The 12,500-nt window shown below is 38.0% G+C and overlaps 1 protein-coding gene across 1 annotated transcript in view; it reads right to left on the bottom strand.

Moving 5' to 3' along the window:
* SASH1 (SAM and SH3 domain containing 1) overlaps nucleotides 1–12,500 on the bottom strand; it is a 1,700,050-nt gene that overhangs the window by 1,492,198 nt on the left and 195,352 nt on the right. The gene's annotated exons all lie outside the window — the stretch shown is intronic.

The following is a 12,500-nucleotide window of genomic DNA, read 5'->3' as shown; positions in this document are numbered from 1 at the left end:
TGTCTAATTAATGTTTAACAAGTATTAATTGTTGCTCATATACTATTTGCTTATATTGTCATAATTTTCATATTGCTCTAAACATCTCAATAACCAAGTAATGCAGACAAAACTGTACAGCCTCATATGTAAGGACACAGATGGACTAAAAACGCTACTGACACTACGTGGGTAGCTTGAGTGGTTACTGAGATACTTTAAGATGTTTTTAAAATATTGAAAAAATTAACATTTATTGTATTTATTATGACTTACAAAATCTTGCTTAAGACCTAAAATATACTGAACTCTACCAGAAGTAGACCCTGTGCTGGACTCACAAGCCCTCAGCCCTTCAAGTGACAAGAAAAAAAAAGGACTTCAGCAAACCTTTCAGGATATTTTCGGCAGACAATCCCAGCCCAATCTTCATCCCCCTGAGCTCAAGTTTTAGTTAAAAAAAAATGTTTTCTTTTTTTTTTTCAAATATATTTTTGTTGAATTTTTCAAACTTTTCAAACATACAAAGGAAAAACTGTAAGTCATTGCGGGAAGCAGTAAAGTATAGGTATAAATGTAACAGTTAGTACAAAATCTATGCATTTATAAAACAGCAGTTATCTTACAGGGAAACTTACATCTTAGAGACCAATATAAGCAGTAAAGACCCCCAATAACCTATTACAGTCAAAGTCTAGAGATACAAATGGAAAGTGGCTTGGAAGGAAGACTATATGACTGTCTTAAGAAGAAAGAAAAGCGGTAAGGAGGGTATAACCATAAAAAAACAACTATTTACACCATGTACTTCTATTTATACCATATTGACAACATATTTACACCATGGATGCCAGAGGATAACAAAATGATATAACAAAATATTTTGTAAAATCAAAAGTTACTGTGTGATGGTAACAATGTCTAGTAGTTATATGGCCTGAAATAATACCGATGGAGGATTTCCTGGAATGTAGTGTTAGAGACCCACATTTTGGAAGGTTATTTAGTTTGGATTAGGTTGTATACTGTAGCAAAGTGCTTGCTACAAATATACTAACCGGTTGCTACAGTTTAAACCCTGCCTGCATGGAGTCTTACAGCACTCAGGTTTTAGTTAAAAGAATATTCTTATACTTTTAAACTGTGGCAAACTGCTTGCTATACAGTTTAGAACACAACATGGAGTGCTACAGTGCTTGGGTATTAAAAGGTGGTAATGCACTAAAGAGGGATTGGGATGACAGATGGCCAATCGTACCCCCTAACACTGTTCACCCAGGGCTGTTAACCCTCTCGTCCTGCCCTAGCTTTACCACTGTAAAGATTAATTTGTGCTGAACAGTTTGCCATTTACATTTCTTTAGTAACCCCTATGGCTCCAGAGATATGAATATTTGTTTGAAATGTGAGGACATAACTTGATTTTGTCAAAAACCACAGGATACAATAATTGGAAGTTAGAGTATAAACCTCCATAATTCCATTGGAATGAATGAGTTAAGACGGCAGTGTTGGAGGAGTTAGAAATTGAGTAGAATAACCCCATAGTGTTAGTCCCAAAGCCTAATTGAACAATCAGGTTTGGTAATGAGTTTAGGAAGTTGAACATTTTGAAATTTGGTAGTTGGCTAAAAGCCTAGTGTTGATGAACATTATAATAAGAAGGTAGTGGAAGACAAGATACTTGACGACATTATATCTAACAAAAGGATACTGACAGACTCCTCTAATGGCTGAAGCTTGAGCAAAGACAGCCACTTCAACACTAAAGGGCTTATTCCGCTGTACTGCCCTTCCTTTGGGAATAGTTAGGGACTCTGCAACATTTCAGCAATTAGTAGTCAGAGTTCTAAGACTCCCTAAAACAACCTTGGTCAACTATTAAGACAAGACAGAAGGGGCCGAGGTAAAATATTAAGTGTATGTGATACACAGGGAAATTGATAAGCCTCAGAAAGGAAAACTAGTAACAATGAGAAACAGACCTATTACAGCCACTAAGAAGCAAATGTGGGCATTCTTAGTGTTAGCAGAGTGCTATCAAAGGATGAGTCCCCATTTTGCATCATTAACATGCTGTTTTACAGATCTGACTGAAGGGAAGATGCCTTTTAAAGTAAAGTGGACACTAGAGGCAGACAATGCTTCTGGGCAATTGAAGTATAAATATTGTGTTCAGAGGTGGTTTTAGCATCTCCAGGTTTCAGCAGGCCTTTTATAGTCTATACTGATGTGTCAGAGAGAGACCTAGAGGCAGTGCAATCAAAAGATATATGGAAGTTGTGATGACATAAGAGGGATTGTCTGAAACAGTTGAATCTGGTACAATTGTTCAGCAAAGCTACCATCCTACACAGACTGTGAATTGTTTTAATATAGCAGAACATTCATAACCATGCATGTGCAACAACATACAGATACACATGCATGATTACCTGTGTGCTCATACATACAGGCACACACACATGCACACACATACAAACTACTTAACCAAGAGTGCCATCCATATAAACGTATGGAAATCAGTTAGCAATTGGACATGGTTTTGAGATTCTGAGAGTGCCAAGTCAATAAGTGGCTAACATTTGGTAAAAATGGTTTGTAGACTGCACATGGTAGATACCCCTGTGCATGGCCTTAAATCCATTGACGCGTGTCTTCCAAAATATTATTTTGAGATTGCGAACACTAGGTAAGGAGTGAGACTCCAGAAGTATCAGAATGTTTAATTTAACTTCTTTTTAGCAGATCAAGATAAAAGGAGGAAGAAGGAAGGACCCCTTCAGAATCAGAGTTTTTCATAGACTAATGTGCAGAGGAGCTTTTGCCAGTTGCCGGAGGAGACGTGATATAGTCATGCCTGTAATTTGGTAGAAAGGAAATAATAGTCAGATTATATGCTTCATTTTTCTGGTATGTGCATTCATACCCATGTATAGGTGGATACATGCTGCTTCTACATATATATTTTTTTTTGGGGGGGGTCCCCTCCTGACTGGGGGCATCTTTCCATCTGCTGACCTTGAATGATGTTAACCTTCACTACTAGGTTCATAGATTCATAGGTAAGTGCTAGGCAATCAGTCTGCAGACCATTACAAGCCTAGCCAAAAAAAAAAAACTTTTCAAAAGTAATCTGTGGCCTCAAGGAGGGCAAAACATGCTAGACCATGGAGAATTTGAGGCTACCCATCCAATTATTTAGGTTTACCTTAAAGGTGGCAAGGGTGATACTTTGTATAAAATGTAGTAGAAGTTTGATCCAGAGGTGAAGAATACCTTGAAATTTAAATTTATCATGCCAACGTGTTTTATTTAGTTGCTGATGAAGCTTTAGTTCCTTAAATTGGGTATTTGGGGTACCATTTGCTCTGTGAAGGAACAGGATGCCAAATAGGATTGGATCTTTAGTGGCTTGAAAAGTTAAACACAGATGTCTACAACTTTTAGTCCATGTCTTTACCAAAGGGATATTTGTGCAGTGTATTGCAAGAATATGCGCCATATATTCACTCACATACATGTCGACATTTCAGTACCATGTGCATTGGCATACATACCAAGGATTCCTATAGATGTTAAAATCTTTGATTCTGAGCAGATCTCTTTTTTGACCAACGTCTTCAAGATTAATCACTGAGTGTTACTTAGGCATTAACATTCTAGTTAGTGTCCCAGTGACCTCAGAATGAAAGAAAGGCTAGTATAACTGTTTTTGCGACACATTCCTGTGTATTGAAGTATCTTGTAAGGACAAGTGGAACTATAATAAAGAAAGTAGGATTTCTCAATGTTCTAGCTGAAGACTACCATATCCAATGAGCTTGTTCTATTTACAAAAAAAAATGAATTACATTACTGCCATGATGTATATGAGTCAGCTTTATTCTTTGCTTACAGTGTCAAAGTACTTTTATGTATAACACCAACATACATCAGCACCTGCAGCAAACAGGGTTGGCATGTTTTCTCTAAAGCTATCCTGACTACCAATACTACTACTATTACTACACTACATGTACTACTACAAATACTACTGCAACAACTATTGCTACTACTACTGCTACTCCTCCTACTACTACTACAACAACACTACATATACTACTACTGCTACTACTGCTGCTACTGCTACTACACTACATATACTACTACTGCTGCTTCTACAACTATTACTACTACTACACTACATATACTACTACTACTACTATTACACCACATATACTACTACTGCTGCTTCTACAACTATTACTACTACTACACTACATATACTACTATTACTACTACTACACTACATATACTACTACTACTGCTATTACTACTACTACACTACATATACTACTACTACTATTACACTACATATACTACTACTGCTGCTTCTACAACTATTACTACTACTACACTACATATACTACTACTACTACTATTACACTACATATACTACTACTGCTGCTACTACTATTACTACTACTACACTACATATACTACTACTACTACTATTACACTACATATACTACTACTGCTGCTTCTACAACTATTACTACTACTACACTACATATACTACTACTACTGCTATTACTACTACTACACTACATATACTACTACTGCTGCTACTACAACTATTACTACTACTACACTACATATACTACTACTGCTACTACTATAATTACTACTACTAGTGCTACTGCTGCTACTACTATACTACTTGTACTACTACTGCTACTAATACAACTGCTGCCACCGCCACTACTACTGCTTGTACTGCTATTACTATACTACTTGTTTATAGATAAATACTAGGCTAGCTTCCCTTGCAGGCCATCTTAAGCCTAGCTAATTTCCCCTAAGGTGAGAATAAAACCCTGTACCTTGTGTCTGTGAGGTAAATACCTTAACCAATATGCCAACTCCTACTACACTACTACTGCTACTGCACTACATGTACAACTACTGCCACTGCTACTACTATCACTATACTTGTGCTACTTCTAGTACCACACTACTAGCATTAATATTACTTGTAGTACTATTATGACCTCTATTGATAACACTGCATTACTATTGCTATTGATAGATCTACTGCTAAAACTCTTAGTGACATAATTTCTGCTACTGCTGATGCTACTGATCTTAATGGCACTGCTGCTACTACTGCCTGCTTGCTACTGTTGTTCCTTCCCCTTTATGGGGTGGTTTGTAATTGACAACTCAGGACTGGCAGAGGGCAGGAGACATTCAGCGGATGAGGAGGTTAGCAGAACATTTCCATTTGATGAGAATGAGCTGATAACATCTGCAGTACCAGCTCAGTTTGGTTTCAGTGATTGGCCATGGTACAAAAATGGAAGCAGGGGACACCACTGCATAAACAATACCATCTGTCATTGGAAGAATATGTTTTACAGTAACTCATTGAATTCACAGAGTACTGAGAAAGCTGAGAGTACTACTATAATAGGGAATGTATTTATGCGTACATGAAGAAGTATTAACTGACGCCGACAGCAAAAGTCAGAATTTTGGGAAAGGTTTTATGCACATTACCTAGACATGCTAGTGCTTAAACATTGTAATGATTAGTGATGACACCTTAGCAACAGTCTGGGGCCTACATGTTTGTGAATATGTAACTTGGTAGCACATGTACTCATCAATATGGAGATCCATTCTCTCTTCTGACTGCTGTTGACATACTCTTACTCTTAGATGATGAACACAGTTTAATACACACCAAGTGCTGCTTTCAAGAGACTACCTTACGACTGCATTAGTTGCACACTTTTACTCGTAACAAGCAGCACAAATGGTAATGATTAAATAAAGGACATAAGGAACTCAACATATTTGACTTGGGTATTTAGCTGAAATGACTGCATACTTAAGGCAGATGTGAGCATATGGTTTTAAAGAAATAATTACTGAAGAAGAATGCCCTTCAGAATCTGCATTCAGATGTAAGATGTTTCAGCTGTTAACAATTTACTGAAGAACTCATTTTTCATTTGTTCAGTCTTTGCTGCCAGTTATAGCATATGATAGTAGTTCTATGAAACTCCTAAAGAAAGCATTTCAATGCATTTTTAAGTCTGCTGTTAAGTCTGTAGTACTTTTGAGTATGAGATCACCACAGTTACCATGACAACTAATTGCTTTAACAAACAACAATTCAGTGGTAAACAAGGGGACAAATACATTTTGACAGACTATGAAATGATTACCATATTACTTTATATAGCAGTTCAAAAGAAAGGAAATTAGGAAGTAAAAGAAACCAATAATTCTAAAAATGGTAATCATTTGGATAAATTAGTGTTCTTTCATGTATGCTATGAAATACACACCATATTTACAACTGCGGTAGACCCCTCCACACACAAAACACATACTGCGCAAATCCATATATTTACCTGTTGGAACAGCACACAACCTTTAAAGATTGTAGAACAGCTTATTAAAGCTATTTTGAGATCAAAGAATTTTAGAAAAATCCTTTTATTTGATATGGAATGATAGTGGTGGGGTTTATTTTCCCTGTACACAGGGAAAGCTGGATCTACTGGGCTCCACAGTGCACCTTGATTTATTTAGTTAAGCATGGTTTCATTTGCACAACTCACACTATCTGCTGGGGGACTCATATTACACAGATGTTTCCCCATTATGCTGTGAGTGTTTAATACAAGTTCATGTCAAATGTTTCTACGAGTCATGGTTGCTGGTCTGTTTTGCAAAACCGCTCAGTAAATCTGATAATTCCCTGATGTTAGGCTTGCTTCTTATCATTATAACAATAAAAGAAAACATGCTTCCTTTATGTGGTTTATTTGGGCTGCACTGTATAGGAGCCAAGAACAAAAAGAACGTGGGCTCCTCCTCATTGGATCTGTGAAAGCAGTTCTTTATGGGGAGGCTGCGGACCCATGGAGTGGACTTTTGCTAACATGCTAGTGAGCTAGAGAGCACTGCCAAGCCCACCTGCTGCTGTAATCTTCTTACATTCTGATGAGATAACCAATCACAAGGTAGATTATAGCTTTATGCACAGGGGAAATTTTTGAAGTAAAGAATGGGCAATAAAGTGGTGAGGTGAGTATAGTACATGCACTGCCATGACAAATTCTAACGTCTTTATTTTTTACACTTAATAGCTGAAACAACATAGCCACTGCACATTCAGGCTTAAATTAAACTCTAGTGTAAATGTGGAATAGCCACAGAAACTGAGGTGTCTGTTGTTTGCTTTATTTTTGTTTTCAGTTATCATTTTTATATTGTGTAGAAACAGGATAGCTATATACTAAATATATTATGCTTGTTTTAGGGGAACATCAACTGTTTTGTATAAATTAACTAGTTCAAAGTTTATAACAGGAAGCAGTAATAGTTTGAATTGTATGTTTCATTGTTTTTAAAGATTTTGCTTTTATTGATGTACATGATGGCCTGTACTCAGAAATTTTAGAAATGAATACAGAATTTTCTTGCTGCTTCCAAGGGGTGTAACAAGATATTTATACACTGCTCTCATCTGTTCTATCCATGTCAAACATCAGAAACATGCAGAGCCTTCTTGGTTTGTGTATGGGCATGATCCATAACCTAGAGCGGCAGTTTTGTTACAGTACTGCGTTCAGGTAAGCCTCTGCAACAAAATCAATCTGACTTTCTTTTGTTTATTCGGCAGAAATATGACAAATCTTTGTACCATATCACATACAGCAGAGTGGCTCACTGGTTAGGGTTTCTACATTACAGCTTCAGAGTTTAGGTTCAGTCCTGATTTCCATCCATTGTCTGTGTGAATTTTGTGTGGCCATGGTGGTGCAGTGGTTAGCATTGTTGCCTCACAGTAAGAGGTTCTCCAGTTCGATTCTTGGCTGGGGTGCCCTCTCTGCAGTATCTGCATGCCCTCTACGCTGTCATGTGGGTTTCCTCCCACATTCCAAAGGCATGCAGTAGGTGGATTGGACACTCTAACTTGGCCATAGGTGAGACTGTGTGTGTGAGTGGTACGATACGAATGAACTACAGCAGCAGGGCTAGTCACCCGGGGGTGTAAATCTTGGCTCAAGATGATTGTCAGTGATGAAGTGACACCCCAACCCCATGTGCAAAATGGGATAAAGGGGTTGAGGATGGATGGATCTGTGTGAATATTCCATGATTCCATATGGAAACATATGTTTTCTCTGGTATTCTGGCTTCCTTCCATTTCCCAAACATATTAGTTGATTGGCTACTCAGATGACCCACATAACCTTGCCCTTGTGGTTCACATCATGGCTGCAAAACGTTCTGTGTCAGTCTAGTTCACTTAAATGGTTATTACATAAACAAGGAACTACACTAGTGGCACGGGACAACCAGGAAGAGCAGTGGAAGCCATCTGTTGGTTGCTCTGATGGTTTAATAGTTTGTTTTGCTGCCCCATCTCTACAGGGCACAGTAGTGAAGCACTGAGACTGGAAACTGTCTAAGTTAAAATGCACAACACTTTCGATTTTTTGAGGAAGGGAAAGGGGCACAGACATCGAAATAAAAGGACCAACTCCTCATTGGATCGGTGAAAGCACTTTGTTATGGGGGAGTGGACCTATGGAGTGGACTGGGAAGGGAATCCATGGAGCCCTTCAGAAAGGTATAGGACAGATGAAAGGATAAGAAAGGAAGCATGGTAGAATGATGAATACACTGAAAATTGTAAACTTGACAAGCTTATTATCTCATTCTGCCATCAGGCAATGTAGTTTTAATTGTAACAGACTGGTTGTGGTGAGAAGACTAGAGGCCTGTATTGACTTGGGATTTAGAAGTCTGTGCTTAGACTAGAACAATGGATAGCCATGTATCATACCTATTAACTGTCCAAACTTTTGAGGAACATCCTTATTTTTTGCTTTATATTTTTGTTTTGTTTCTCATAGAATGTGTCTTTCTAAAAAAATCATTGCAGATTGAAGTCATTAAATAATGACAACTATTTCCATTTCAGTCATCGCATCCTTCAGAAAATAATATGCTAATGCAAAATGTGATTCTAGCAATTTTCTAAGGGTTTAAAAACACTATTTCAAATTTACACCTGATTTTGGACCTTTGCCACACCATTATTTTTTACCTTTGTCCAGTTTCTTATGCTATGAGGTTGAGGGGCATGGCATGTACTTGAGTGGCTCTGGGAAGAGACCCAAGGAATACTGTGTCACCTCATGTAGGCATGCAGACTGAAGTGTAAAATTGCTGCTGCAGACTATGTGCTGTGGTCCATGACCAATTATTATGTAATTCTGTAAACATGTCCAAAGCTGACCTTGCCTCAGTGTAGCCCTACTCCATTCCAGTTTGCCCCACCCATTCAGTTTCTCTCTGCAGCCAGTTTTGGTTTGAAGTCACCAGCTGTCCCTGCCTGAATGCTACAATAATTAGTCCAATTAACTCCAAGCAGATTCCAGGAACAAGTGTATTTTGAAAAAGATGTCTTCAACAAACTGATTATTTTCCATCTTTGAACACAGTAGAACTAAATCACAAAGATTAAGCATAAAAGAAGGTAAAACAAACTCAAAGTGATAGTTTGGTAGTACTTAATCTTGACCTAGCAAGCTCTTTATCAAATCAAAATAAAAATACAGTTTAGAACTGATTGTCACCCCAAATAACCATACAATTTAGAAATGGCATAGTAATAAAACATGGGCAAAATGTTAAAACAGTAAGGCACCCAATAGTCTAGGGAAAATTAAAGAGGAGACATAGTGGAGCTGTAGGAGATAGGTGGGCAGTATGAAGCTTACAACACTCTACTGAGGAATGCTGCGGGAACAGGCCTATTAGAAAAGGGAGACAGAGGTAGAAAAAAGTAGTACAGAAAACAACTGGGAGAAAGCAAGCAAACTAGAAACTGGCAAAAAACAATATTTATATATTTGTTTATTTCAGAATTGTTTACCAGATAAATATAATTGAATCAAGCATGACCTGTGAAATAACATTCCACGTGCTACAAGAGTCAGAATTATTAAACAGATGGGAAATCACAATTCACTGATCACTGTTCACAGGGATATAGTCAACAGGAATAGACATAGCAACTACCCACACGGTGTTACATTATTGAGATCTGAGCAGATAAGTATAAACACATATCAGGAATATCACACCGTTATAACCCTGAATTTCTTCAACACATACAATGCATGTGTTTAAGTTCATAATGTCTTAGTAAGTAGTTTGTCTACAGAAAAGAAAAGGTCAGATTAGGTTAGTGGGGAGCTAGTAGATCAATTCTGGGTATTTGGAGTGCTGCTCAAAAAAGGTCGCATATTTTAACTAACCCTGAAGGCTGCTGATAACTGCAAACTGGGTATCACTGTCAAATCATCCCTTTGATATGGCAGTCTTGTAACAAGAAATAAACCTCACTAACCAATGGTGTACTGAAAATGGCTAAAACTAAATGCAAAAAAGTGTAATATTGTTGCTTTTGGTAAAAAACCTTCTGTCTGCAACTTATAACATAGCCAGCACCCCACTCTAATCTAACAATCAGAGATATCAGCACTTTGGTGTACAACACCCTCTCTTTTGAGCACCACGTACCATCAGCAGTCAGAAAATCCTTCTGTTTCGCACAATTGATAAATAAGGCATCTCATCCAGATGTAAAGATGTTACGATCCATCTGTATTCAGCTTTAATTAGACCAATACTTGAGTATAATGCCTCATTTGGTATGTATCTGTTGAAACACAGCCCAACAAGAAAAGCACAAGTGGCTACTGACTGAAAAGCTTACTGATCTAAGGACCCTAGGATAACAAAACAGATGTAAAACTCTACCTCTATACCCTGTCTTCTACAGTATCTAATGTTATATCCTGTGTCTTGTATTCTGCTCTGTTAAGGACCCATCCCTCCTAGACCTCTTTCACCTCCATAAGACCAACAGCACTACAAACACTAGATTTAGGAACTTAATCTTTCACTGACATATAAACATAGAACAATGAAGGGACAAATTCATTATGCATCATTTACCACTTTTCCAGAAAAACATTTCCCTTTCTTGTTAAACAGAGCAATACTCTAGTATCTTTCAACAACTGTTGTTGTTTGTCATCTTGGCTTTTTCTGGTTAGGGGTCACCACAGCGGAAATCCGGTCCGCTAATGATTGGCAGTTGATTTTTATGGTGCCGAGTTGCCAGCCCGATGCCCAACCTTCAGCAAAGGTACGCCCATTCACGCATGTCTTTCGGAGGCCACTCAACAACAACTTTGATTATTGGATGGGAAACTTCAGAATTATCTCAGGCCTGACTTACTTCACCCTATTGGAACAGGTGGTATACCATGAAGTTTGGTATAGGCAAGGCATACATGTTCTCAAAACTTAATTGTCTTGGAATACCTATTATGCTATGAGTTTACTTTTGAGCTTAATTCTGAACATGGGGTTAAACATTTAGCACTTCCACTTTTTATGAATAAAACATGACTGTATTTAGGAACAGCAACAAAAAGCGTTACTGTCTGCTGTTTGTCCTTAGAACCAATGGCAGCAGCATCTTTGCTGATCTTCACCCTCCAGGTAGTAGATATTTTGTTAGTAATTCAAACTAATACTTATAAGGATCATTTTGGAGATTATAGGCAGTTGCAGGCTGATGCATATTCATTCACAATTCCAAAATGGTAACCATTTGAAATGTTGGGACCTGATAGAGTAAGTCTTGAAATGTGGATACTGAATGGCTGAAAGGTCAGACTTGTACATGCTATATCCAAGATTCATTCCATTTCTCATAATATTCCCTTTTCTCTGAGGTATGGTGATGCTGGAGTTGGTATATATAAGTTCAGGGGGGTGTGGGGGGCTTGCCCCCCTGCAAAAGGAAGTTTTAAGGAGAACAGTGATTTTTCTGAGACTCGCTGCTGTGTTTTTGGTCTTTTCCTTTTCAGCCTTTTGGCACTCTGCATTTGCAGTGCTGACATTTCGATAGGGAGCCTTGCAGAATGTCTCACAGATACATGGATAGAAAGCTGCAGTGATATTCAGAGCTGTTGTAGCCCTGTACTGACCTGATAAATTTGTAGTTTGTAATTTGGAGGTGTTCAGTGCAATGCTGTGCTGCCACAGAGAGAGAGAGAGAGAGAGAGAGAGAAGGTGGAGTATAGCATTAATAACTGCATGACTCACAGGGCATGGAGCTTTACCCGCACACAGAATGGGTAAAAGTCACAAGCAATGAGAATAAAGTGCAATACTTCAAGGGTATGGTTTCATCTATTGTCCTTAACAAGAAAGATGTGCTTTACCCCATTAACATAGCTACTCTGTGGTAGCACTCTTTCTTCACCATTTTTGTTGCCACTGATTAGGTCCAGCAGACATCTCAGCAATACAATATGCATGCACATATTGTTTACAGGCTCATAAGTATATACTAATTATGATGTCTAGAAGACCATTGAGAAGCCTAGCCAGCTAAATCCAAGAATAACTGGATATGTTAGGCTCCCTGA

The sequence above is a fragment of the Protopterus annectens genome, chromosome 1.part0 (assembly GCF_019279795.1).
Source record: "Protopterus annectens isolate FY-2018-M chromosome 1.part0, PAN1.0, whole genome shotgun sequence".
Lineage (NCBI taxonomy): Eukaryota > Metazoa > Chordata > Ceratodontiformes > Protopteridae > Protopterus > Protopterus annectens.
This window is presented reverse-complemented; position numbering and strand designations above follow the sequence as displayed.